Source organism: Chlorocebus sabaeus, chromosome 4 (assembly GCF_047675955.1).
Source record: "Chlorocebus sabaeus isolate Y175 chromosome 4, mChlSab1.0.hap1, whole genome shotgun sequence".
Lineage (NCBI taxonomy): Eukaryota > Metazoa > Chordata > Mammalia > Primates > Cercopithecidae > Chlorocebus > Chlorocebus sabaeus.
This window is the reverse complement of record NC_132907.1, coordinates 62,730,416-62,757,742: the sequence shown is the minus strand read 5'-3', so window position 1 is coordinate 62,757,742 and position 27,327 is coordinate 62,730,416. Positions and strand designations below refer to the sequence as shown.

The window sequence follows — 27,327 nt, the reverse complement described above, 5'->3', positions numbered from 1 at the left end:
CATTCATTTTTTTTAACTTTTTTTTTTTTTTTTTGAGACCAAGTCTTGCTCTGTCACCCAGGCTGGAGTGCAGTGGCCAGATCTCGGCTCACTGCAAGCTCCGCCTTCTGGGTTCACACCATTCTCCTGCCCAGCCTCCCAGTAGCTGGGACTACAGGCACCCGCCACCATGCCCAGCTAATTTATTTTTGTATTTTTAATAGAGACGGGGTTTCACCGTGTTAGCCAGGATGGTCTCAATCTCCTGACCTTGTGATCCTCCCGCCTTGACCTCCCAAAGTGCTGGGATTATAGGTGTGAGCCACCGCGCCTGGCAACTTTTTTTTTAATTTTTATTTTTTTATCCTTGGGTAAGGGCCATGCTAATCTTCTCTGTATTGTTCCAATTTTAGTATATGTGCTGCTTAAAATGCTTGTGAACATGACTATTTTTTTCCTTTTGAACCATCCTTTTAGGACAAATTTCATGGAATGAAGGTATTATTACATCAAAGGACATTTTTGCCAAATTGTTTTATACAAATAATTTTACCAAATTACACCCCTACCAATAATATATGAATGCCAGAGTTCCAGAAGCATTTCCAGGTTGGGTATTATAATTTAAATGTATGTTTTCTTAATTGAAATATGGCTCATTTTGTAGTTTTAATTTGCACTTATTTGATCAGGAAGTTTGGCTATTTTGCCCTAATTTTTTTTTTCTATTTTATTTTACTTGTCATCTAAACAATCTATTCATGTCCTTTGTCCATTATCTCTTGGGGCCCTCATCTGCAGCACTGGATATGCATTTAGATATTATAGATCTTACTCTTTTTACCCCATATAGTTAAAACTCTCCTTAATCTTTTAAATGTTGTTATTACTATATGGAAGTTTTAACTATCTCTGTAGGCAAGTCTGATTTTTTTCTTTTATAATCATCTTTTCACTTCTTCAGATCTTAGGATGATGTCATTTTCCCAAAGACCCACAACTCTCTTCTACCAATTTTAGTGATTACATTTTTAAATTTATCTTTAAAATTTAAATTTTAATTTAATGGGCATTTATTTTGATGGAAATTATAAATCTAATTTTTTTCTAAATTACTATCTAATTATCTAAATACCATTTATTAATCATTAATTTTCTTCAATTTGTGAGGTTTGAGTTATTATGTTGTTTTTTTTTTGAGACGAACTCTCACTCTATCACCCAGGCTGGAGTGTAGTGGCGAGATCTCAGCTCACTGCAACCTCTGCCTCCTGGGTTCAAGTGATTCTCCTGCCTCAGCCTCCCAAATAGCTGAGACTGCAGGCCACACTCAGCTAATTCTTTCATTTTTAGTAGAGACGGGGTTTCACCATCTTGACCAGGATGGTCTTGATCTCTTGACCTCGTGATCCACCTGCCTTGGCCTCCCAAAGTGCTGGAATTACAGGCGTGAGCCACTGTGCCTGGCCATGATTTTTTTTTTTTTTTTTTTTTTTTGTACTTTAAGTTCTGGGATACAGGTGCAGAACGTGCAGATTTGTTACATAGGTATACATGTGTCATGGTGGTTTGCCATGCCCATCAACCCATCCTCTAGGTTTTAAGCCCCACATGCATTAGGTGTTTGTCCTAATGCTCTCCCTCTCCTTGCCCCCCATCCCCTGATAGGCCCCGGTGTGTGATGTTCCCTGTGTCCATGTGTTCTCATTGTTCAACTCCTACTTAGGAGTGAGAACATGCGGTTTTGGTTTTCTGTTCCTGTGTCAGTTTGCTGAGAATGATGGTTTCCAGCTTCATCCATGTCCCTGCAAAGGACATGAACTCATTCTTTTTTATGGCTGCATATTATTCCATGGTGTATACGTGCCACATTTTCTTTATCCAGTCTATCATTGATGGGCATTTGGGCTGGTTCCAAGTCATTGCTATTGTAAATAGTGCTGCAATAAACATACATGTGCATGTGTCTTTATAATAGAATGATTTATAATCCTTTGGGTATATACCCAGTAATGGGATGATTTATTATGATTTATATGTGTACATACACCCACTTTTTTTCACACACTCTTTTTTTTGAGACAGGGTCTCACTTTGTCACCCAGGCTGGAGTGCATGGCATGATCTCAGCTCACTGCAATCTCTTGGGCTCAAATGATCCTCCCACCTCAGCCCCCCAGGTAGCTAGGACTGCAGGTGCACACTACCACACCTGGCTAATTTTTTTGTAGTTTGTTTTCTTTTTTTCCAAATCAATAGGTCTTTTATTGCATTATTTAAATATCACATATAGGTCTTAGGAAGCATCTGGCATCTTGTTTCTGTAGCTGGACAACTCTTAGGTCTTATTAATCAACCTCCTGAATGGTTCCTTTTTCAGAGACATAGATACCATCCAAAAATTTCCTGATATCCTTGTTTTTAACGTTGTGGCTTGCTGAATCAAAGCCGCTGAATTTGAAACAAGCTCAATGTCATTTCCTTCAAGGATTTAATTCATCTTTCTGAGCTTGAGATACTGAACAAGGAATACCTGGCTTCATTCGAACCCTGCAGATTTTCACCCAAGAAATTTTGGATTTCAACAAGAGACGCATTCTCCTGGATAATGCTGTTGATGGGGAAGTGCACATACACAGACCTCATCTTGTAACGGAAGCCCGCCCAGTGTAACACCCTTGATCATGTTCTGTACATGACTACAGATGGTCCAAACGGTAGCCAGCTCCTTTCTGTTACCCCACCATTTGTCAACCTGGGGCCTCTTTTTTTTCTTTCCAAGAAGACTGAGTTCTACGTTGATGTGATTGAAGTCCCTCCTCAGGGTTCCTCTGGGGCTGTTCACAATAACTCTGCATCCCTTTAGAGTAGTATCAACATTTTCTGGAATGTCGACAGTCTGATTGCCGAGAATGGTTTTCATGCTCACAGTAGATGTGGCCAAAAAAAAAAAAAAAAAGCATCTTTTGTGGCTCACGCCTGTAATTCCAGCACTTTGGGGGGCCGAGGTGGGTGGATCACAAGGTAAGGAGATCGAGACCAGCAGGGCCAGCATGGTGAAACCTGTCTTTACTAAAAATAGAAAAAAATTAGCTTGGTATGGTGGCATGCGCCTGTAATCCCAATTACTTGGGAGGCAAGAATCACTTGAACCCAGGAGGCAGAGGCTACAGTGAGCCAAGATCACGCCACTGCACTCCAGCCTGGGAGACAGAGACTCTGTCTCAAAAAACAAACAAGCAAAACAAACAAAGCAGAGAGTTTGGCTGGTAACAGAAGTAACAGAGAAATGCTCCAGCTGGCCTAGAGGAAAGCAAATAACCCGCACTGTGAACTGCAGATGGAGAAGTGCAACCTCTAGGAGCTGAAAGCAGTCCCTGATTGGCAACTTACAGGAAAAAGGTACCTCAGGCCTACAACCACAAAGAATTGAGCTCTGCCACCAAGCGGTGATCTGGGAAGATATAGGGGCAGGAAAACCACCTCCATCCTCTTAACGGTCCTGAGAATTGAGATAAGATAGATTAACAGGAAAAAAGCATACATGTTTCTTCACAGATGTTTTACAGGAGCCCTTCCTAAAATAATAAAGACCCAAAGAAACAAGTATTGTCAGTTTCTTCCATTCTGGATTGGACACAATAGTAGAACTGTGAACATGTGTAAGGCCAAGGGGCTCGCGCTAGGATAGTTAATAGGGTAGGAAAATAGGAAGAGAAAGGCTTCTTTGTGCAGAATTTCCTTGACTTCAACTTGATCGTCCTTGATGGCAAGGATGTTGCATCTTACTAGTATAGGGAGGGCATCTTTCACATGGGAATTTAATCTTCTGCTTTTAAGAAACAGCATGAAGGTCAAAGCGATCTTTTTGCACCTGCTGTTTTTCAAGTGCCTTTAACTGAAACAATCAGTATTCCAGGATAGCATATTTTAACCCCTTCAAAAAGGTCCCTGAGCCCCAGATGAGATTGTTGGCAGCTCCAGTCAACGCAAGCCCAGCCATGCCATAGCTGTATCATTAACTACAGAACCGTGGGCTAATAAATGGGTATTGCTCTAAGGCTTCTACATTTGTGGGACTTTGTTACATAGCAATAGAAAACAAATATAATGGCAACATGCAATTTAGTACTTGATCCCTCTCCTGTCATTTACTCATTGTTTTGCGTGTATAAATCTTGCCTTCCTTAACCAGACTGTAACCTCCCTGAGAACCAGACCCCCGATGTTTTTTCTGCATAGCAAAATTATCTACCATGCCATAGGGGCTGCACTAGGAGGAAGGTGGGGTGAGTGTTGAACATCCTGGCTTTAGAATCAGCCTGCCTTGATCCTTTTGTAGTTTGTGAGTATGATGACTGGGTGTTCACACACGTGTGTGAGATGTGCCACCCTCAAACCTGGTTACAATGTCAGTACATTACCTGTCTAACCTGGGAAAAAAAAAAAAAAAGAATCAGACTGCCTTGGCTTAAATCTTGGCTTAAACTTTCTAAGGTTTGGTTCCCTCATCTTTAAAATGGAAATAAAATGCATTAGGAAATTATGGAAAGATACACAAACATTGTTATCAGCAGTTACTTCATAGGGAATGACTGCAGGATCAAATGTCATAGGAGGCTTTTAGGATTAAATGAAATGATGCTTAGAAAGTTCTTAAGACAGTGCATGGCACATGGTAAAGCTCTATAAATACTATAAATATAAATACTAGCTCCGTGTTTGTAGAAAAACAGACCCTTTGACATACTTACCCTTCCTGTAGTTCCATATGTGCTAAATTTGTTTAGTATCACATGACACTGGCCTGTCTCCCTACACACGCACACTCATCCCCACCTCCACCTCCTGGCCAGCCACCAGGGATAGACAGACTAAATCCAGCCATTAGACTTGACTGACAACCAGTTTAATCTCCTGAAAATCTGGAGTCAAGCCAGTGAGAGACCAAGCTGCTTTGCTGTGTGAGATGAGCTGGAAGACCAAACAGAACCACATCTGGATTCATGTCCAGAAAGAGCCAGAGCCACATGCCCGTGCTACAGTTACTGCATGGCAGACGTCAAGAGGAAGCTGGTTTCTTTAGAGGAACACAGAGTGGACATACAGAAAAGGACAGGGATGACAGACAGTGTCCCCAGAAAAAGGGATGGGACAGTACCTTCCTGGGGCTGGCAGTTCCCAGCACCAGTTCCCACGGTCCCTAGCTGGACTTGTTTCCCCAAGATCTCCATGTCTTCATAAGTGTCCCTTGCAAACAAATAAGCCCTGGCCAAAGAAAGGCTGCTGTGGGTGACAAATCAGACAGTCGGTCATGTTCTAATACATCCTGGGACACCAGGCTGTGGTGCTGACTCCGCATCAATGTAAAAGACAATTGAATGGTATTTGTGGTCTTTCTCCAGACCTCCTTTCAACTGTCAGCACAGTTGAATTCCAGTGGCCTCTGGAGGGCACTATTCAGTTAAGTTTAGTCCACGGTAGTGCGCACTACACCAGCAGAGCATTTAAGGAAAAAGTGTTTTAAATAATAGTTACCATTTCCTGAGTACCAACAACATGCTAACCACGGTGCTGCTTGCTTTACATATATTATATCTTAAACAATCACAACGACTGTTTCCATCCCGCCATTGGAGATTATTTTCGAGCATGGTTACTTATTTCCACAGGCATGCTATTAACAGGTGTCAAGCAAAAGGAAAGCTTTTTTTTTTTCTTTTCTTTTAATGAACAGGAAGACTGAGTTTACAGTAGCTCCTGATGAGAACCAATTCAAGTTCAGTTGCCCCTCAATGTACTCCTTTTTAATTAGAAAAAACAAATGTAGCACCATTGCAATACAGAGGGGAAAAGATATTTGGTCTCTGGAGATATAAATACCTGGGTCCCTCTTCTCTCTCAAGGTGAGGCAAAGCGTTTCCTGTTTCCTGCCTTTTCTCCTGCCACACCCCCAGGATAATGGTGTCGGTTTCATGCCGGGCTGTGGGCTGCTGGGGAGTGGGAGCTGCTCTGCGGAGGAGTTTTTTTCTCTGCCTTGCTCAATGCCACCGTGGTGGGGAGGGTAGGAGTGAGGCTCCCAACCGTTCCCTGCAAAGTCTGAAAACAACCACTGACCTGTCTCCCTTTTATTTTTTACAAGATATTTGAGGCCAGCTGCGGTGACTCATGTCTGTAATCCCAGCACTTTGGGAAGCCGAGGTGGGCGGATCATTTGAGGTCAGGAGTTTGAGACCAGCCTGACCAACATGGTGCAACCCTGTCTCTACTAAAAATACAAAAAAAAAGTAGCCAGGTGTGGTAGCAGACACCTGTATTGCCAGCTACTTGGGAGGCTGAGGCAGGAGAATCACTTGAACTCGGAAGACAGAGGTTGCAGTGAGCCGAGATCACACCACTGCACTCCAGCCTGGGTGACAGAACAAGGCTCCGTCTCAAAAAAAAAAAAAAAAAGATATTTGAAACCTATTTGTTCATTCGATATTATCAATGTAAATTAAAATGTTTATCAGATATTATCCAAATGAGCCACATGCATTGTGTATATGCTTCTCATTTACTTTTTACAACATCCCTATGAGGTAAGAGGCAAGTATTATTACCTGCATTCACAGATGAGGAAATAAGGCTTAGAAAGATTAGATAAACCGGCCGGGCGCGGTGGCTCACACCTGTAATCCCAGCACTTTGGGAAGCCGAGACGGGCAGCTCATGAGGTCGGGAGATCGAGACCATCCTGGCTAACACGGTGAAACGCCATCTCTACTAAAAAATACAAAAAACTAGCCGGGCGAGGTCGCGGGCGCTTGTAGTCCCAGCTACTCGGGAGGCTGAGGCAGGAGAATGGCGTGAACCTGGGAGGCGGAGCTTGCAGTGAGCTGAGATCCGGCCACTGCACTCCAGCCTGGGCGACAGAGCGAGACTCCGTCTCAAAAAAAAAAAAAAAAAAAAAAAAAGGGTTTATCTAATCTTTTTTTTTTTTTAGTAGAGATGGGGTTTCACCGTGTTAGCCAGGATGATCTCGATCTCCTGACTTCGTGATCCGCCCGTCTTGGCCTTCCAAAGTGCTGGGATTACAGGCTTAAGCCACTGCGCCCGGCCGACAAACCCGTTTCTCAGAGACAGAGCCTGGAATCGAGCCGAGGTGACCTGCCTCCAAGACCTGAGTCTTTTTTCGCTAGGACGCTCTGTCAGTTGCTACCCATCTGCCAAATAGTGTGTCTGTCCCTCTAGAGAGCACGTCCATTCCCCAGGAAGGAACATAACCTTCCAGTAAGCAACAACAATTCTGTAAGTGACATCCTGGCCAGGGCACCTTGCTCCTTATTCATGAGGTCACTGCCTCGCCACATCTCCACTGTGGAGGGGTGAACCTGGAATCAGAAAATCTGGGTTCCGAACACTTTCTCAATCTGTATTTATTCATTTAAGGATATTTATTGACCACCTACTGTTTCAGCTCTGGAACTGCATATTGGGGAAATACTCTTCTATAAAACATATAAAGTCCCTGGTTTTCTGGGGCTTTTATCCATGTCTTAGAAAACTGACTTATCCTTGTAGGCGTAATTGTGATTAATAATGATATGAAGGAATTTTTAAAGTAAGCTTTCTTGTTTTATAGTAGCTTTCCTGAGGCTGGGCATGGTGGCTCACGCCTGTAATCCCAGCACCTTGGGAGGCTGAGGTGGGTAGATCACTTCAGATCGGGAGGTTGAGACTAGCCTGGCCAACATGGTAAAACCCCGTCTCTACTAAAAATACAAAAATTAGCTGGGTATGGTGGCATGTGCCTGTAATCTCAGCTACTCAGGAGGCTGAGGCAGGAGAATTGCTTGAACTGGGAGGAAGAGGTTGCAGTGAGCTGAGATCACGCCACTGCACTCCAGCCTGGGTGATAGAGCAAAACTCTGTCTGAAAAAAATATATAAGTAAAAAATAAAAATAATTTAAAAATGGCTTTACTGAGATGTTCACATACTATAAAATTTATTCTTTAAAATGTACAATTGAGTGGTTTTATATATTCACAGCATTGAATATCACCAATATCTAATTTTAGGACATTTTTATCCTTCCAAAAAGAAGACGAATACCCATTACAGGCATTCTCCATACTCCACTTCTCAAAGCCCCTGGCAACCTACTTTCTGTTCCCATAGATTTACCTATTCCAGATATTTCAGTACATGGTCTTCTGTACTGAATGTGTAATGACTTCAGTACTCATCTATGTTTCAGTGTGATTCAGAACTTTACTTCGTTATATTGCCAAATAGTATTCCATATGTTTAACCACATTTGTTTAACCATCCATCCATTTGTGGACATTTGGGTCATTTCCACTTTTTGACTATTATGAATCATGCTGTGAACATTGGTGTACCAGCTTTTGTGAGTGTATGTTTTCAGTTCTCCTGGATATATAGGTAAGAATGGAATTGATGGTGATATAGTAACTCTATGTGTAACTTTTTGAGGAATTGCCAATTGTTTTTCAGGACTATTTTACATCCCCACCAGCAGTGTATAAAGACTCTAATTTCTCCACATTCCTGCCACCACTTGTGACCTGTCTTTATTAGACTGGCCATCCTAGTGGGTGTGAAACTGTATCACACTGTGACTTTGATTTGTATTCTCTAATGATTAATCATGTTGAACACCTTTTCATGTATTTTTGAACCTTTGTACATCTTTGGAGAGATGTCTATTTATTTTTTAAGACAGGGTCTTCCTCTGTCACCCAGCCTGGAGTGCAGTGGCATGAGTGCAGTGCAGAGGCTCACTGTAGCCTCAACCTCCTGGGCTCCAGCAATCCTCCCACCTTATTCTCCTGAATCGCCAGGACTACAGGCACATGCCACTACACCTGGCTAATTTTGTAAAATTTTTTTTTGTAGAGATGGGGTCTTCCTGTGTTTCCCAGACTGGTCTCAAACTCCTGGCCTCAAGCGATCTTCATGCCTCAGCCTTCCAAAGCACTAGGATTATAAGCATGAGCCACCATGCCCAGCTAGAAATGTCTATTTAAATCCTTTACCCACTTTTACATTGAGTTGTAAGAATTCTTTATACAGCCTAGATACAAGTTCCTTAACAGATACATGATTTGCAGATATTTTCCCAGACAGCTGCACATATTAAACAATTGCCACGGATTGTTTTCAACAAATGACCTAGGGATAAGGCTGTTCTTGCAGCATCGGCTCCAAATCAAGTCAAGTAAAGAGAAACCTTGAAAATGGGGCCTTTCAGAGAGCTGTCAGACAGGTCAAGTAATAACAGTTCTGTGAAGATAAGAGTTTTTGGGGGTCTCCAAACTTGTTCTGCCTCAGTGGCTGCTAGTGATGCTTCAAGCTTTTGGCTAACTTCCAGAGTTCTGAAAAAGTTGATTTTGGTCATTTTTTTCCAGTGTTTTTGTTACTCTTATAAAGGGGTGGATTTTTGGAGGTCTTTATTTTTATCATTCCAGAAGTGCTTTTTCCAATAAACTTATCTTTGAAATACGGTATACATAAAGGCACATATCAAAATATTCAGCTTAGTAAAATTTTTTTTTTTTGAGATAGAGTCTCGCTTTGTTGCCCAGCCTGGAGTGCAGTGGTGCAAACTCAGCTCACTGCAAGCTCCGTCTCCCATGTTCACACCATTCTCCTGCCTCAGCCTCCCAAGTAGCTGGACTACAGGTGCCTGCCATCATACCTGGCTAATTTATTTTGTATTTTTTAGTAGAGACGGAGTTTCACCGTGTCAGCCAGGATGGTCTCAATCTCCTGACCTCATGATCTGCCCACCTTGGCCCCCAAAGTGCTGGAATTACAGGCATAAGCCACCACACCCAGCCTTTTATTTTATTTTATTTTACTTTTGAGACAGTCTTGCTCTGTTGCCAAGGCTGGAGTGCAGTGGCATGATCTCGGCTCACTGCAACCTCTACCTCCCAGGTTCAAGCTATTCTCCTGTCTCAGCCTCCAGAGTAGATGGGATTGCAGGTATGCACCATCACACCTGGCTAATTTTTGTGTTTTTAGTAGAGAGGGGGTTTCAACATGTTGGCATAGCTGGTCTCAAACTCCTGACCTCAGGTGATCCACCCGCCTCGGCCTCCCAAAGTGCTGGGATTATAGGCATGAGCCACCACACCCAGCCCAGCTTAGTGAATTTTTATATTAACCATCACCTAAACTGAGAAACAGAACTTAACTAGTATGTCAGAGCTCTCCTTCTTACCTCTTACCAGTTACTAACCCCCCTTTACCAAAGTAAAGTGGTATCTAATAGCTGTAAGAACTTTCCTGCCTATGGCTGGGTATGGTGGCTCATGCCTGTAATCCAGCACTTTGGGAGGCCAAGGTGGGTGGATCACTTGAGGTCAGGAGTTCAACCTGGCCAACACGGTGAAACCCTGTCTGTACTAAAAATACAAAAAATTAGCCGAGTGTGGTGGTAGGTGCCTGTAATCCCAGCTGCTCGGGAGGCTGAGGCAAGAGGGTCGCTTGAACCTGGGAGTCAGAGGTTGCAGTGAGCCAAGATCATGCCACTGCACTCTAGCCTGGGTGACAGAGCGAGACTCCATCGCAATAAAACAAAAAACAAAAAACTTCCTTGTCTAGTACCATTCTGATTTTTTCCAACTGTTTCATTCTACTTGTTCAAATTTTCCTTCCAAACCACTCCCTTAATACATTTAATCCGATGGCATTTTTAACTTGTGAATTTTATTTTTTTAATATTCAACTTTAAAAAAATTATGAAGTAGCCTATTTGGGACATCCATTTGTTTCTGTCAAGCTCTTCCTGCCTCCCCAGATTTCTCTATCATCACAACCATTTCCCTTATCAGTAAGCCAGGCCCTAGAGTACTGGCTGTTAATTCTCCTCTATCCCTTTTTCCCAGACTTGCAGACACCCTTGATCATTCACATAAAAAGGGAAGCTGAGATGTCTTCAGGATAAAGTTACATGTTTTTCCGTGAGACTTCTGCACAGTGTCCAAACACTCTGAGCTGTACAGATAGAAAGGATGCTTCTTGAGAGTCTTTTGGGAGATGCCTTATCCTGCAATTCTGATTTCTTTGCTTTTCCTGACCAAGGCTTCTCAGGCTAATTCAGAGCCATTGTGGCACAGCTCAGACAGCAAGCGGTGACATTCTGAAGTTGCTTCTTCTGAGGAATTCTCCCAGTGGGAAAGCAAGGGGGGATGGAACACTTCCTTGGGCAATTTACGAAGTGTGGAGACCCAGCTCCCTGTTAGTGCTTTTCCTTATCAGAGATCATTACCCGGTAGAAAAGGAGATGTTCTGATGGAGGATTAAGCTAGGTATAGTAAGTCACAGTGATATGGACATTTGAAAGTAATTGCTTGGAAAGTGAAAAGAGGTCAAAGTGGTTGAACTTAATGGTACAAAGAATAACCACGGGGCCAGGCGTGGTGGCTCACACCTGTAATCCCAGCACTTCAGGATGCCGAGGCAGTGGATCACTAAGTCAAGAGATCGAGACCATCCTGGCCAACATGGTGAAACCCCATCTCTACTAAAAATACAAAAATTGGCCGGACACAGTGGCTTATGCCTGTAATCCCAGCACTTTGGGAGGCTGAGGTGGATGGATCACGAGATCAAGAGATTGAGACTATCCTGGCCAACATGGTGAAACCCCATCTCTACTAAAAATACAAAAATTGGCCAGGTGCCGTGGCTCACGCCTGTAATCCCAGCACTTTGGGAGGCTGAGGCGGGCGGATCATGAGGTCAAGATATCAAGACCATCCTGGCTAACATGGTGAAACCCCATCTCTACTGAAAAATACAAAAATTAGCTGGGCATAGTGGTGTGTGCCTGTAGTCCCAGCTACCTGGGAGGCTGAGGCAGGAGAATCACTTGAACCCAGGAGGTGGAGGTTGCAGTGAGCCAAGACAGCGCCACTGCACTCCAGCTTGGGCAAGAGAGGGAGACTGCCTCAAAAAATAATAATAATAATAATAACCATGGGGTGGGAAAAACTATAAATGGAGTGAAAATTTTGGGCAAAGATAAGGGACTTGAAGTAACTAATAAAATGATTAAAAATCAGTTCTGACTTTTAGTGGGTTTTTGTTTTGTTTTTTGTTTGTTTTAGAGATGGGGTCTCACTATGTCGCCCACGCTAGTTTCCAACTTCTGGACTCAAGTGATCCTCCCACCTTGGCCTCCCAAACTGCTGGGATTACAGGCATGAGCCTGGCATGATTCCGTTTATACAAGGGTCCTAGAATAGTCAAATTCATAGAAACAGAAAATGAAATGGAAGTTACCAGAGGCTGGGAGAAGGGACAAATGGAGAGTTATTAGCGGATGCAAAGTTTCAGTCTGGTGTGATGAAAAAGCCCTGGAGATGGGTAGTGGTGCTGGCTGCACAACATGAATGTATTTGTTGACACTCAACTGTACACTTGAAAATCATTCAAAAGGGTGCTTGCTTAAAATAATTAAAAAGGGTGCTTGCTTCGACATCACATATACTAAAATTGGAACAATACAGAGAAGATGAACATGGCTCTTGCTCAAGGATTTTTAAAAATAATTAAAATGGCCGGGCGTGGTGGCTCACGCCTGTGATCCCAGCACTTTGGGAGGCCTAGGCGGGTGGATCACAAGGTCAGGAGATCCAGACCATCCTGGCTAACATGGTGAAACCCTGTCTCTACTAAAAATACAAAAAAATTAGCCGGGCATGGTGGTAGGCGCCTGTAGTCCCAGCTACTCGGGAGGCTGAGGCAGGAGAATGGCGATGAACTGGGGAGGCTGAGCTTGCAGTGAGCCGAGATCGCGCCACTGCGAGCCTGGGCAACAGAGCAAGACTCTGTTGCAAAAATAAATAAAAAATAAATAAATTAAATAAATAAATAAATAAATAAATAAATAAATAAATAAAATAAAATGGGTCGGGCGTGGTGGCTCACGCCTGTAATCCCAGCACTTTGGGGGGCTGAGGCAGGCAGATCACCTGAGGTGAGGAATTTGAGACCAGGCTGGCCAACATGGTGATACCCCATCTCTACTGAAAATACAAAAATAAGCTGGGCATGGTGGCGGGTGCCTGTAATCCCAGCTACTCGGGAGGCTGAGGCAGGACAATCACTTGAGCCCAGGAGGTGGAGCTTGAAGTGAGCCAAGATCACACCACTGCACTCCAGCCTGGGAAACAGAGTGAGACTCTGTCTCAAAAAAAAAATTAAAATGGTCAATTTTATTCTATGTATATTTTACCAAGTAAAAAGATGTGCAGTTAAGTACAAATCTAGTGTGAGGAAAAGGTTGGGGTCACAGGTGATCAAGGCCTTGGGGAACCCATTGGTGTCTTTAAGGAGATTTTCCCTTGTTCCACAAGTTCCATGAGCAGGCCTAACCAACCCACTGCCACAGTGTCAACACTGTTAGTTAGTACCGTCAGTAGCCACTGTCTGTGCCTGGTTGATTAATAAGAAAGTACTTAGCTTCTTTCCAAAACTCTGGAAAAATGAGACAAATGTCATTAAAAGGTTGAGACACTTGTTGCTAATATCTTAAAAGTGGCCACTAGAAACAAAGGTAGAGGCTGGGCATGGTGACTCACACCTGTAATCCCAGTGCTTTGGGAGGCTGAGGTCGGAGATCGCTTGAGTCCAGGAGTTTGAGAAAGCCTGGGAGACATGGCAGAACCACGTCTCTACAAAAAATACAAAAATTAGCCAGATGTAGTGGCACATGCCTGTAGTCCCAGCTACTGAGGAAGCTAAGGCAGGAGGATCACTTGAGTCTGGGAGGCAGAGGTTGCAGTGAACTGAGATGGTGCCACTCCACTGTAGCCTGGGCAACAGAGTGAGACCCTGTCTCAAAAAAAAAAAAACAAAAAACAAAAAAACAAAAAAAAAACAAACGAATGGTCTTGATCTCCTGATCTCGTGATCTACCCACCTTGGTCTCCTAAAGTGCTGGGATTATAGGCATGAGCCAGTTGCAGTGAGCCAAGATTGTGCCATTGCACTCCAGCCTGGGTAATAGATGAGACCCTGTCTCAAAAACAAAAATAAGGAAAAAAGAAAAAAAAAAAGAAGAAGCGAACAAACAAAGGTGGAGATGGAAATGTGAATCCATTTCAATTACCTGGGCCCTCTAGAGGCCTCTGTGAAGCCTTTAGGGCAGAGCTTTCTGCTATTTCTCCTGAAGGCTGAGATAATCTGGTGACCACCTCAACAGGGACCTTGAGAGCAGCAGTGACCTAGGCTCAGACTCACTTGGTGGGGACTGTGGCTGTGGTGACATCATGAGTCTTCCTTGGCCCATCAACCTGTACTCTGTGCCTGCTGGGCACTGCGGGGTGGAGAGAGGCCAGCTTAGCCACCAGGATGCCACCATGCCAGAGATGAGGGATGCCTCAGAGGAGGAAGGTTCTATGGAATGTCCACCCTTCCTCCTCTGATGCAGAATTTGATGCAATGGCTGGACATTTATAGGCCATTTTCTTGGATGATGAATTCTGTTTAATACAAAGGAACTTCAAGAACAAGAAGCACTGGAAGCTAAGCCAGGTTGTTGTCAAGAGGAGGAAACAACTGAAAAGGGTTCCCCTACCCTCTGACTCCTTCTTGAAGGGACCCCATGGCTCAACAAGCCTGTGTCCAGTTGGAGCACCTGCCCACCTGCCCCTGCTCTCCTCCACTGCTAGCTGACCACCAATTCCAGGTTTGAAGATACGGAACAGGATATACCCGTATTCTCCATTTTTAACTAATAACCTTTTTAATGAAGAGCTTCTGCCTGAAGAGGGTTCCTGGAAATAAATGTGGTTTATTTCATGACAACTAGACATCAGCTTAAAGAGGAAGTGGCAAAAATTTTCTTGAATTTATGAACACTCTTCCCCCCAAAATTTGAACTATGCAACAGAAATAGAAGACAGAGAAAAGGGTCTAAACTGTTGCTTAATAGTGAAAGCCTTTGCACATACCTTTCTGCTACCCAGCAAATTGTGTGTGGTGCCCATTCCTGGGGAAGTGTTTTCATTTTGATATTTCAAGCCCCACAGGTGGTAGATGACCTCAGCTTGTGGAGAAAAAAAAAATCAGTGATGAGGGAACATACCTTTAAGAGATTTATCTCATTTGGAACACTTGGACACAGAGTGGGGAGCGTCACACACCGGTGCCTGTTGTGGGGTGGGGTGATGGGGGAGGGATGGCATTGGGAGATATACCTAATGTAAATGACGAGTTGATGGGCGCAGCACACCAACGTAGCACATATATACATATGTAACAAACCTGCACGTTGTATACAAATATATATATATATATTTTTTAAAAGATTTATCTCATTTGATCATTAGTCGGTCTAAATAAGGAGTGATCAAAAAGCAAGAAACATGAACTTTTCAGGAATATTTGCTTTTGAGAAATATCTGCTAGTGTTTCAAAACTTTGATAGTCTCATGAAGTGGATTCAACTCTTAGATGTTTTTGAGACAAAGAACATTCTATGTGTTAGAGGAAGACGCTTCAGATCACTGCTCTGCTGACTTCTTCCTGTGTACATAATCCAAAGATAGTGGAGCTGAAAGGTGGTCACCGATGTGTGGGCATCATTGAGATGAGATCACTGCAAGTTATTATCTCTCGAATATCTTCCATTCCTTTCTTCTATGTGCTGTGCTATTCTATTTATTGTTTTCAAAAGTGTATCTTTTACGGCTGCGAGTGGTGACTCACCTGTAATCCCAGCACTTTGGGAGCCTGACGCAGGTGAATCACTCGAGGTCAGGAGTTCGAGACCAGCCTGGCCAACATGGTGAAACCCATCTTTACTAAAAATACAAAATTAGCCAGGTTTGGTGGTGGGCACCTGTAATTCCAGCTACTTAGGAGGCTGAGGCAGGAGAATCGCTTGAACCCAGGAAGCAGAGATTGCAGTGAGCCGAGATCGCGCCACTGCACTCCAACCTGGGCAACAAGAGTGACAATGCGTCTCAAAAAAAAAGAAAAAAAAAAATGTATCTTTTAGCTTCAAGGACCCTGCCTTACTGACCAGAAGATAAGAATTCATCTAGGGGGAGGCCGAGACGGGTGGATCACAAGGTCAGGAGATCAAGACCATCCTGGCTAACACAGTGAAACCCTGTCTCTAGTAAAAATAACAAAAAATTAGCCGGGTGAACTACTTGGGAGGCTGAGGCAGGAGAATGGCGTGAACCCGGGAGGCAGAGCTTGCAGTGAGCCGAGATCGCACCACTGCACTCTAGCCTGGGCGACAGAGTGAGACTCCATCTCAAAAAAAAAAAAAAAAAGAATTCATCTAGGGACAGTTACATGAACTCATCTTCTCAGTCTCCATTTCTAGAGCTGATGTGTAACTTTTCATCAATTGCACTGAGAAAACGAGAGCTTCAGTGTCTTGGGTTGGGTCAGCATCTCTAACTAGCACAGCACCTAACGCCTAGTGAAAACAAATGTTTGTTGAGTGACATAAGCCTTCCTTCTGAAAATGCAAGTCGTGGGTTTGTGTATCTTCTTTCACTGGTCCTGAATCAGTCCTATTATTTCCGGCAGGCGCGTCACTCATTGAGAATGTAGTCATAAACTCCTGTGGGTCTCAATTTGGAATGTCCATGATTGTCCACCTAAAAATAAATAGAAGTATTATGTGTTAAGTGTTTTTTAAATCTGCTATGTTTGCAAAGAGAATTCTGCGTTGGTGCTCCCAATTTACCAGTCTGACTTAGATGTTTTGAAATAGAGTAAAATGTATCTTAACTAAAAAACAGCACAGTAGTGGTATTTTTGTAAGCTTGTTTCAATGTTTTCTCTATAAACCAATAGTCATTTTAGTGGCTTTTTTTTTTTTTTTTAGACAGTCTTGATCTGTGGCCCAGGCTGGAGTGTTGTGGCATGATTTTGGCTCCCTCCATCTCCAGGGTCCAGGCAATTCTCTTGCCTCAGCCTCCCAAGTAGCTGGGATTATAGATGTGCACCACCACGCCTGGCTAATTTTTATATTGTAAAGGCAGAGTTTCGCCGTGTTGGCCAGGCTGGTTTCGAACTCCTGACCTCAAGTGATCCACCTGCCTCGGCCTCCCAAAGTGCTAGGATTATAGGTGTGAGCCACTGAGCCTGGCCAATTTCATTGTATATGAGGGGAAAATCCATGATTTTTGCAAATGTCCCCAACTTGATCTGAATCCTCCTTTCTTTTACAACCTCTCCTAGAGATGGTGCTCTAATGACAAAAGCAGAGAGGTAGGCGAACATTTTTTATGATCCCCTCTAGAAATTTTGTTTAGAAAAGTGTACCTCATCTGTTCAGGATTAGTAAAATAAGTCATGTAGGCTGGGCAAGGTGGCTCATGCCTGTAGTCCCAGCACTTTGGAAGGCCCAGGCAGATGGATCACTTGAGGTCAAGAGTTCAAGACCAACCTGGCCAACATGGTGAAACCTGGTCTCTACAAAAGTACAAAAATTAGCCAGGCATGATGGCAGGTGCCTGTAATCCCAGCTATTCTGGAGGCTGAGATGAGAGAATCGTTTGAATTCAGGAGGCGGAGGTTGCAGTGAGCCAAGATTGTGCCATTGCACTCCAGCCTGGGCGACTGAGCGAAACCATCTAAAAATTAAAATTAAAATTAATAAATCATGTAGATTAATCCACTTCTGGAAGAAGAGGAAAAGTGTACTTGAGTTAGTTCCTGTTGTGTAATAAGATTCTATATTGAAATCTCAAAGAGAATATAAGCCTGGATCCCTACCCACGAAATGCAGACCCTCCACACCTGTGCAGTGCATGCTTGATGGTGAACTAGTCTCATACACACACTTTGCTGATGAGAAGCTGCAAGCCCAGTAGGTGAAGAGACTCCCTTTGGGTATCAGGAGCAGAGTCAGGACAAGCAGCTAGGCCTCTGGAGTGACTGGAGCATTCTTGCCAGGGAACAGCCAAGATCGCACCATTGCACTCCAGCCTTGGGGGACAAGAGCGAGACTTTGTCTCAAAAAAATAAATAAATAAAATAAATAAATAAATGGGCAGGGCGCGGTGGCTCACGCCTGTAATCCCAGCACTTTGGGAGTCCGAGGCGGGCGGATCATGAGGTCAGGAGATCGAGACCATCCCGGCCAACATGATGAAACCCTATCTCTACTAAGAATACAAAAAATTAGCCAGGAGTGGTGGCAGGCGCTTGTAATCCCAGCTACTTGGGAGGCTGAAGCAGGAGAATTGCTTGAACCCGGGAGGCGGAGGTTGCAGTGAGCTGAGATCGTGCCATTGCACTCCAGCCTGGGCAAAAAGATAGAAACTCCATCTCAAAAAAAGTAAAAAATAAAAAAGTAATAATAATAATGATAAAAAGATCATAAAGAATATGAGGCCGAGCACAGTGGCTCGCACCTATAATCCCAGCACTTTGGGAGGCCGAGGTGGGCGGATCACTTAAGGTCAGGAGTTCAAGGCCAGCCTGGCCAACATGGTGAAGCCATGTTTCTACTAAAATTACAAAAAATTAGCCAGGCGTGGTAGTCCACGCCTTTAGTCCCAGCTACTTGGGAGGCTGAGGCAGGAGAATTGCTTGAACTCGGGAGGCAGAGGTTGCAATGAGCCGAGATCGTGCCACTGTACTCCAGCCTGGGTGACAGAGTGAGACTCTGTCTCAAAAAAAAAGAAAAAAATTGGCCAGGCATGATGGTGTGTGCCTGTAGTCCCAGCTGCCTGTGAGGCTGAGATGGGAGATCACCTGAGCCCAGTAGGTAGAGGCTGCAGTAAGCTGAGATTGCACCACTGTACTGTACTCTAGCCCGAATGAGTAACACAGTAAAACCCTGTCTCAAAAATAAAAAGCAAAAAGTAAATGAAGTAAGACTAAAGAAACTAAGACGAACAGCTAAAAAAGAAAGCAAGAAAAAATATATATACATATGGTATTTGTAAAGTTTGGAAAGAGATAAAATACACAAAATTCTGTGAGGTCTTCAATCTGTAAAAAATGAAATTATATTAAAAATTATATTCTGTATTTTACAGGATGGGAAACGTCACACACCAGGGCCTGTCGTGGGGTGTGGGGAGGGGGGAGGGATAGCATTAGGAGATATACCTAATGTAAATGACGAGTTAATGGGTGTAGCACACCAACATGGCACATGTGTACATATGTAACAAACCTGCACATTGTGCACACGTACCCTAGAACTTAAAAGTATTTAAAAAAAAAAAAAAAAAAGCTACAAGAGAACAAGCAAAAAAAAAAAAAAGGCATCAACAAGAGTGTAGGTAATTATAAAATTGAGTAACAGGGCATTCATTATGGTAGTAGCTTTATTGTTGTGTATGGTTAAAATTTTTTATAATAAAATGTTTTTAAAAAGTGAACAGCAAATGATAGGCACTCGTGTCCTCGCTTGACCACAGAGTAAGCTGTGTGATCTCTGGAAAGTTCCTTAACTATACAGAGAAAATTTTGGTTAGTGTGGATAATCTATAGACTGCTCTCTCCCGCTCTTGATTTCTATAACACTTTTTTTTTCAGTTATATTATTCATAGAATTTTACACTCAGAGATCTGGGGGAGACCCAAGAAATCAGTCAGTAAGATCCAGACTTAAATTCCAGGTCTCATACCTACTTGCTTTGGATAAGTCACTTAAATACCTGAGGCTCAGTTTAATCCTCCGTAAACTAGGAATAATTACTATTATTTTTCAGAGATTGGTAAAGACAAGATATGGAATGTGCTTAAATGTAGACCCAACACCTTGTAGGCACTTAATAAATGTAAAGTATTGCAAAAAAAAAAAAAAAAACGTATTCTGTGTTTTAATATTTTATGGACCCCAGGTATATTTTATTATTATTTATTTATTTATTATTATTTTTTAAAATATTTTTTTGAGATGGAGTCTGGCACTGTCGCCCAGGCTAGAGTGCAGTGGCATGATCCCGACTCACTGCAACTTCTGCCTCCCGGGTTCAAGCAATTCTCCTGCCTCAACTTCCCAAGTAGCTGGGATTACAGGCGCACACCATCACAACCAGCTAATTTTTGTATTTTTATTAGAGATGGGTTTTTGTCATGTTGGCCAGGCTGGTCTTGAACTCCTGACCTCAAGTGATCCACCTGCCTCAGCCTCCCAAAGTGCTGGTATTACAGGCGTGAACCACCGTGCTGGGCTGAGGTATATTTTGATCCTTAGAAACCCATGGAGCTGGAAATGCTCCTCAAAGAGATCCATATAATCACGTGGCTCAGCAGCATAAACAGCCTCTCATCTCTGGAATCACAGTCTAAAGATTTTGATAATTAACTCTCCTTTTCTACTTTGAAAAAGAAGCCCAAATTCAAACAGGTAAACAGTCATGTCAATTTGCAGGTGAGTTTTCCAAAGCTGATCTGGAGACATTGTTCTCTGAAAATAAATTAAATAGAACAAAGGCTAGGCAAACAAGTCATCGTCATCGTCATTTTCTTCAGAAGGCCATGGTTTTCAGTGGTAGTTTTTCATTGACCAGAGTAGGCCAATATCGATGTAAATGTAACTGCAAAACCTCCCTACCCCTCTCACGTTACAGCACAGCCAGGGCACCTAGGCGAGCCACAGAGAATTCCAGGTCTGGGGCCTTCCCAGGAGGCCAGGTCTGTGAACACATTCTGGACACCTGGCTTAGCTGACCTCCGCATCAATTCTGTTGTGAGAGTTTCTTCATCTTCATCATCCTTAAGAGTCTCTAATGGGTTGGGAGAGAGGGCTCAGCCTCTGCATCCCCCATCCTCCCATGTGGCGTCTCAGCATGCGTCCCTCCTGCCTTCCAGACCATCTGACCTGCAGGGACCCCAGAAGTTCTCACCAGATAGAGATTTGGGTGCCTGTTCTGCGTACAGGTTGCCCTCTCCTGCCATCCCTGCATTGTTGTTAACTGCAGAAAGACAGGAAAAGGTCATCACTTTTGAGTTCCTTCAGTTTGCTTTCAATTCTTTTACTCCCCTCCAGAGGTCATCTTTGAAGATGAGTTCTGTTGACAGGGGGTGCAAAATCTTAGTTTATCTTTGTAGTACTCCTTGAAGAGGACTTCAGAGTTCAAAGCAAACAGTAAGACGAACGTTTGCTTTAGTGATGTTTTATCGTTTTATCCTTTGTAATGACCACAGAAGAGAAAGGAGTTTGCACGTAAGTTATAAATAATCATGTCAAGGGAAAATGTGGTAAAAGAAAAAAAAAAAACAGATTTTAAGAACTCATTGGTGTTACTATAGAGTAAATAACTGGCAAATATTTGGTTCATGAGCGCATTTAAGGTTTAGAACTGAGATCTACTGCCTAAGAGACAGGAACCTGAGCTTTTAGGTAGAAGGGAGATGGAATATAATCTTTATTTTCAAGAAACTTAGGCCGGATATGGTGGCCCATGCCTGTAATCCCAGCACTTTGGGAGGCTGAGGTGGGCTGATCGCTTGAGCATCACAAGTTCAAGACCAGCCTGAGCAACATGGCAAAACCCCATGATACGGTTTGGCTGTGTCCCCACCCATATCTCATCTTGAATTGCAGTTCCTATAATCCCCATGTGGAGTGGGAGAGACCTGGTGGGAGGTAATTGAATAATGGGACAGTTAACCCCCTGCTGCTGTTCTCCTGACAGTGAGCTCTCACGAGATCTGATGGTTATTTATTTATTTAGAGACAGAGTCTCGCTCTGTCACCCAGGCTGGAGTGCGGTGGCATGATCTCGGCTCGCTGCAAGCTTTGCCGTCCAGGTTCACACCATTCTCCTGCCTCAGCTTCCTGAGCAGCTGGGACTACAGGTGCCTGCCATCATGCCCAGCTAATTTTTGTATTTTTAGTAGAGATGAGGTTTCACTGTGTTAGCCAGGATGGTCTTGATCTCTTGACCTTGCGATCCTCCTGCCTCGGCCTCCCAAAGTGCTGGGATTACAGGCGTGAGACACTGCGCCCAGCCAAGATCTGATGGTTTTACAAGGGGTTTTTCCATCTTTGCTCAGCACTTCTCCTTCTTGCCATCATGTGAAGAAGGATATGTTTGCTTCCCCTTCTGCAATGATTGTAAGTTTCCTGAGGCCCCCCCCCCAGCCATGTGGAACTGTGAGCCAATTAAACCTCTTTCCTTTATAAATTACCCATTCCCAGGCAGTTCTTCAGAGCAGCATGAGAATGGACAAGTACACCCTGTATCACCAAAAAATACAGAAATTAGCCAGGCATGGTGGCATGCACCTGTACTCCCAGCTACTCAGAATGCTGAGGTGTGAGGATCACCTGAGCCTAGGGAAGCAGGGAGGTTGAGACTGCAGTGAGCCATGATCATGCCAATGCACTCCAGCCTGGGTGAGACCGTGTTTAAAACAAAAACAAACAAAAAAAACCTCATTTTATTCCGAAGGTTTCTTTGGTTGGGGAAAAAAAACCCTGAAAGTTTAATTACAATGGGCCTTGCAAATGCTATTTATTAGTCATTTTCATTAGATAGATAGATAGATATATAGATAGATAGATAGTCCAGAGGTCTTTTATTTTTTTAACAGCTATTATGCCATGAATTCATAGGGAACGGGTTCCAGCAGCTCAGGCTACTTCCCATTGGTTCTCACAAAATGTGCTTCTCTGAGTGGAGCAGGCTGGCGCTTCAGTTGAACCCAGTTACCTTTCTCTTTGGCTTCTTTCTTTTTCTGATCATTTTCCTCACACGTTTCAGGAAGCTATCTCGACTCTTAGAGTGCTTAATGTCCTCAATATGCACATTAATTCTCTTGGCAAGAATCTCGCCCTTAACTTGTTTGTTTACGACAGTGCCAACAGCATGCTGGGGAACATTGTAGACTCTTCCAGTTTTGCCATGGTAACACCTGTGGGGCGTTCCTTTTTGAACATTACTCATTGCCTTGATGCCTACAGTATCACCTTTCTTATAGATTCCCATATACATGGCCAAAGGAATAACTCTATGTTTTCTTAAAGGCCTGGAGAACATACCGGGTACCTCTCCTCTTTCCCTTTGTGTTAGTCATTTTGGCGAATTACTGGAGGATGGCGGTTCCACTCATTATGTTTTTGAAGCCTCATTTTGGTTTATGTTTTAAAGTATGTTATCAAAAGGAAAAACATTTAAATTATAAAAGCACTATCTACTCAATTCAGTAACGCATCCAGTGGTGGTATGTCGCTAATATCTCGTCTATTTTGTCCTGAACTTTCTCCATGCGCACGTGTACACATCTACAAGAATGGTTTGGTTGGGCTACACACATCTGTGGGTATGAAGTTAATGAGTCCTGATTCCACTACTTAACAAATGTGTGGCCTTGGGTTATTTCTTAACCCCACTAAGCCAGACTTTCCCTAACTGTAAAATGGAATTAAGAACAATACCCAGCCAGGTGCGGTGGCTCATGCCTGTAATCCCAGCACTTTGGGAGGCCGTGGTGGGTGGATTACGAGGTCAACAGATGGAAACCATCCTGGCTAACATGGTGAAACTCCGTCTCTACTAGAAATATAAAAATTAGCCAGACGTGGTGGTGGGCACCTGTAATCCCAGCTGCTCAGGAGGTGGAGGCAGGAGAATCACTTGAACCCAGGAGGCGGAGGTTGCAGTGAGCCAAGATTGCACCACTGCGCTCCAACCTGGCAACAGAGCGAGACTTGTCTCAAAAAAAAAAAAAAAAAAAAACAATACCTGGCCAGGCGTGGTGGCTCACACCTGTAATCCCAGCACTTTAGGAGGCTGAGGCAAGCAGATCATGAGGTCAGGAGTTCGAGACCAGCCTGGTCAATATGGTGAACCCCCATCTCTACTAAAAATACAAAAATTAGACAGGCATGGTGATGCGTGCCTGTAGTCCCAGCAACTCGGGAGGCTGAGGCAGGAGAATTGTTTGAACCCAGGAGGCAGAGGTTGCCGTGAGCCGAGATCATGCCATTGCACTCCAGCCTGGGTAACAGAGCAAGACTCCATCTCAAAAAAAAAAAAAAAAAAAAAGAACAATACCTAACTCCTAAGGCGATGAGAGATGAAATGAGGATCTGCATGTGAAGGCTTATCACGGGGACTGACATGCCATGAACACTTCATGAAGGTGAGCCGTTAATTTGTAACTTTCTCTTGTCACTTTAAAAAAACATAGCTTGATAAGCCTTTTGGTAGCTTTGAAAAACTACCAGTTCTCCTCCATTTCATCCCTGTCTTAGCAGGGATTTGCATATATATTTGAACTCTTCTACACAAGTTAGAATCCTGAACCTACAATTACAGTCATTGTTAATATAGTGTTTATGCACACTTACAGTTACTTGCCAGCTCGTTCTAGCTCATAACACCTCTGCGACGTCATTGTCATTATCCCCAGTTACAAAGGAGAGAATCCAGGCTGGTAAAGGAGGGCTGAGATCTAAATCCTGGCCTCCTGGCTCCACAGCCTCTGTTCTTCTCACCGGGCCACTCATTCTGACACAGCCCATCCCCAGTCAACAGCACAGCCTTCCAAAGGCACTGGGATAAGTCTGAAAGCAGTTTCCTGGCCCGAATCTGACTGGTTCCTAATAGAGCAACTGCTATCTGCTAGGTAGGGAAGGCCCCCTGGACCAGAAATCAAGAAACCTGGGTTCCTGGAAGTTCCCACATCCTTCTCACATTTTCACCACTTGTCGAGTAGGTATAATAATATCGATCATTCCTTCCTTGTGGGATGAAGTGATAGCCAGATAAAAGTGATGATAATACTAACAATATGACAGGAGTTTAAGAAGGTATAGAAGTCTTTTGTGACTATGTACTGATACTTTTATGACTAATTACTAATACTTTCATTACTAGTTACTATGAACCAATAATAATGAAAGTTTTTGGTTTTTTTACTACTCCTGTTTTTTTTTTTTTTTTTTTTTCTTTTTTCTTTTTGAGACAGAGTTTTGCTTTTGTTGCCCAGGCTGGAGTGCAATGGTGCGATCTTGGCTCACTGCCACTTCTGCCTCCTGGGTTCAAGTGATTCTCCTGTCTCAGCCTCCAGAGTAGCTGGGATTGCAGGCATGCACCACCACACCCGGCTAATTTTGTATTTTTAGTAGAAACAGGGTTTCACCATGTTGGTCAGGCTGGTCTCGAACCCTGACTCAGGTGATCCTCCTGCCTCGGCCTCCCAAATTATGCTGGGATTACAGGCGTGAGCCACCACGCCCGGCCTACCACCCTTGTTTTTAATGATATTCTTCATGACTCTGGTAATTCAAAGTGTTTTCTCACCCTGGGCATATTAACAACAACTTTTTTTTTTTTTTGAGACGGAGTCTGGCTCTGTCGCCCAGGCTGGAGTGCAGTGGCTGGATCTCAGCTCACTGCAAGCTCCGCCTCCCGGGTTTACGCCCTTCTCCTGCCCCAGCCTCCCAAGTAGCTGGGACTACAGGCACCCACCACCTCGCCCAGCTAGTTTTTTGTATATTTTTTTGTAGAGACGGGGTTTCACCATGTTAGCCAGGATGGTCTCGATCTCCTGACCTCGTGATCCGCCCCGTCTCGGCCTCCCAAAGTGCTGGGATTACAGGCCTGAGCCACCGCGCCCAGCCTTTTTTTTTTTTTTTTTTTTAGATGGAGTCTTGCTGTGTCACCCAGGCTGGAGGCACAGTCTCAGCTCACTGCAACCTCCACCTCCTGGGTTCAAGCAGCTCTCCTGCCTCAGCCTCTCAAGTAGCTGGGATTACAGGTGCCCACCACAATGCCCGGCTAATTTTCGTATTTTTTAGTAGAGATGGGGTTTCACCATGTTGGCCAGGCTGGTCTCAAACTCCTGACCTGAAGTGTCCGCCCGCCTTAGCCTCCCAAAGTGCTGGGATTACAGGCATGAGCCACCGCGGCCAGCCGTTAACAACTTTCTCTTGATCTCATCATGTCCTTCACTCCATATTAACCAGCCTGCCCGAGTTTCCACCAGATCTTCCTTGCTACCCTGGTTCCCTCTCCGAGTCTCCCCCACAGTGCTCCATGTGTAAACTGGAAAGTAGTCATAGCAGGGTTACAGCTCCCCTTCATGCCCTTCCCTCGCAGACATGCATTTATAAATGGGCTGAACTCCACCCTCCTTGGGGTTAAAGTGAGGTGGGCCCTTTGTACAGTGCCATGTGTAAACAATGTGGCTTTTGAGATGGCCCCTAAAGCCTGGAGAGGAAGCCACGTTTTTCATTTGTGAGAAAATTATTGAAGGTTCTGTCTGGTCCTTTGCTTTTCCCAACTAGGAGCTTTTTCAGCTTATGGAGAGCAGTGGTAAGACCAGGTAAGATCAGAACTGAGGCTGGAGTCCTAAAGTTGCTTTTCTGGAGGATTTCCTAGAGTTGGAGAACATGGAATGATTAGAAAGGGGCATCTGATCCTTGAGGTCAATTTGGAAGAATTGAGGGAGCTACCTACCCTCAATTCAGTGTTTCCTGAATGTGGTTCATTGACTTGTAAAGAGGAGACGTTTTGATATATCATTATAAGAGAGCAAGTCAAGGTGAAGCACTCAATTGAATGGTAATTGCTTGGGAAGGGAAGAAGGGTCAAAGTGGTTGAACTTAATGATGCAAAAAGAATGATCATGAGAAAGTGAATTATAAACAGAGTGAGAGAGGTTAGGCAAAGGTGAGGGACTTCAAGTTAGCTATAAAGAAAATGATTAGAAACCTATTCTTGGAAGCAGATGTCCATCAGAGTGAGAAACAGAGACCACAAAGGAATATCTTCAAGCTTCTCAACTTTTAACAATGTGCATATGTTTTGTTTACCATATATTTACCTCTTACTGAGTATAGAAATGACTTTTGTCAAGACCAGTAGTAAGGACTTGGTTGTTATAAAATAAGATTGTCAGATTTAGTAAATGAAAAATTCTATGTGATTTTTGGGATCTACTTGGAGTAAAATAATTACTCATTTTTCATCTGTGATTCAAATTTAACTGGGTCTCCTGTATTTTATCTGGCAATGTTAGTATAAACCTGTGTAGGGAAAGGCACCAGCCCCTACTAGATGAAGGTTTGCAGGGGAAAGGAACAGCCTCTGGGATACTATCCAGCTTTAACTCTCCTTTATAGAAGGCCCTTCATGGTAACACAGCACTCACTACTATAAAGCCATCTGGCAGGGCCGGGTGTGGGCCCAGCCTAGAGGTGAGCAATGGCTGTAATTGATTTTATGCTTCTGAGTTGACGTTGCCCAATGCCCAGTTCTCAGGAATAGGTCAAAGCAGAAGACCTCTGTGAGCAAGAACAAGTTTCTTTGGTGCAAGAAACAGGGCAAGGGGAACGTATTAGTCCATTTTCACACTGCTATAAAGAAATACCCGAGACTGGGTAATT

General features: G+C 43.6%; 1 protein-coding gene, 1 non-coding gene and 3 pseudogenes across 3 annotated transcripts in view; 3 read left to right on the top strand and 2 right to left on the bottom strand.

Annotated features, from left to right (window-relative positions):
* Window positions 1-27,327, top strand: part of PDZD2 (PDZ domain containing 2) — a 472,427-nt gene that overhangs the window by 179,568 nt on the left and 265,532 nt on the right. The window lies entirely within an intron of this gene.
* LOC119621529 (U6 spliceosomal RNA) lies at window positions 314-413 on the bottom strand (annotated as a pseudogene).
* On the bottom strand, window positions 2,328-2,902 carry LOC103215091 (large ribosomal subunit protein uL6 pseudogene; annotated as a pseudogene).
* Window positions 4,310-4,413, top strand: LOC119621544 (small nucleolar RNA U13). The gene has a single exon (XR_005238097.1). It is a non-coding gene; the product is annotated as a small nucleolar RNA U13 (small nucleolar RNA).
* Window positions 12,462-12,535, top strand: LOC119621531 (U6 spliceosomal RNA; annotated as a pseudogene).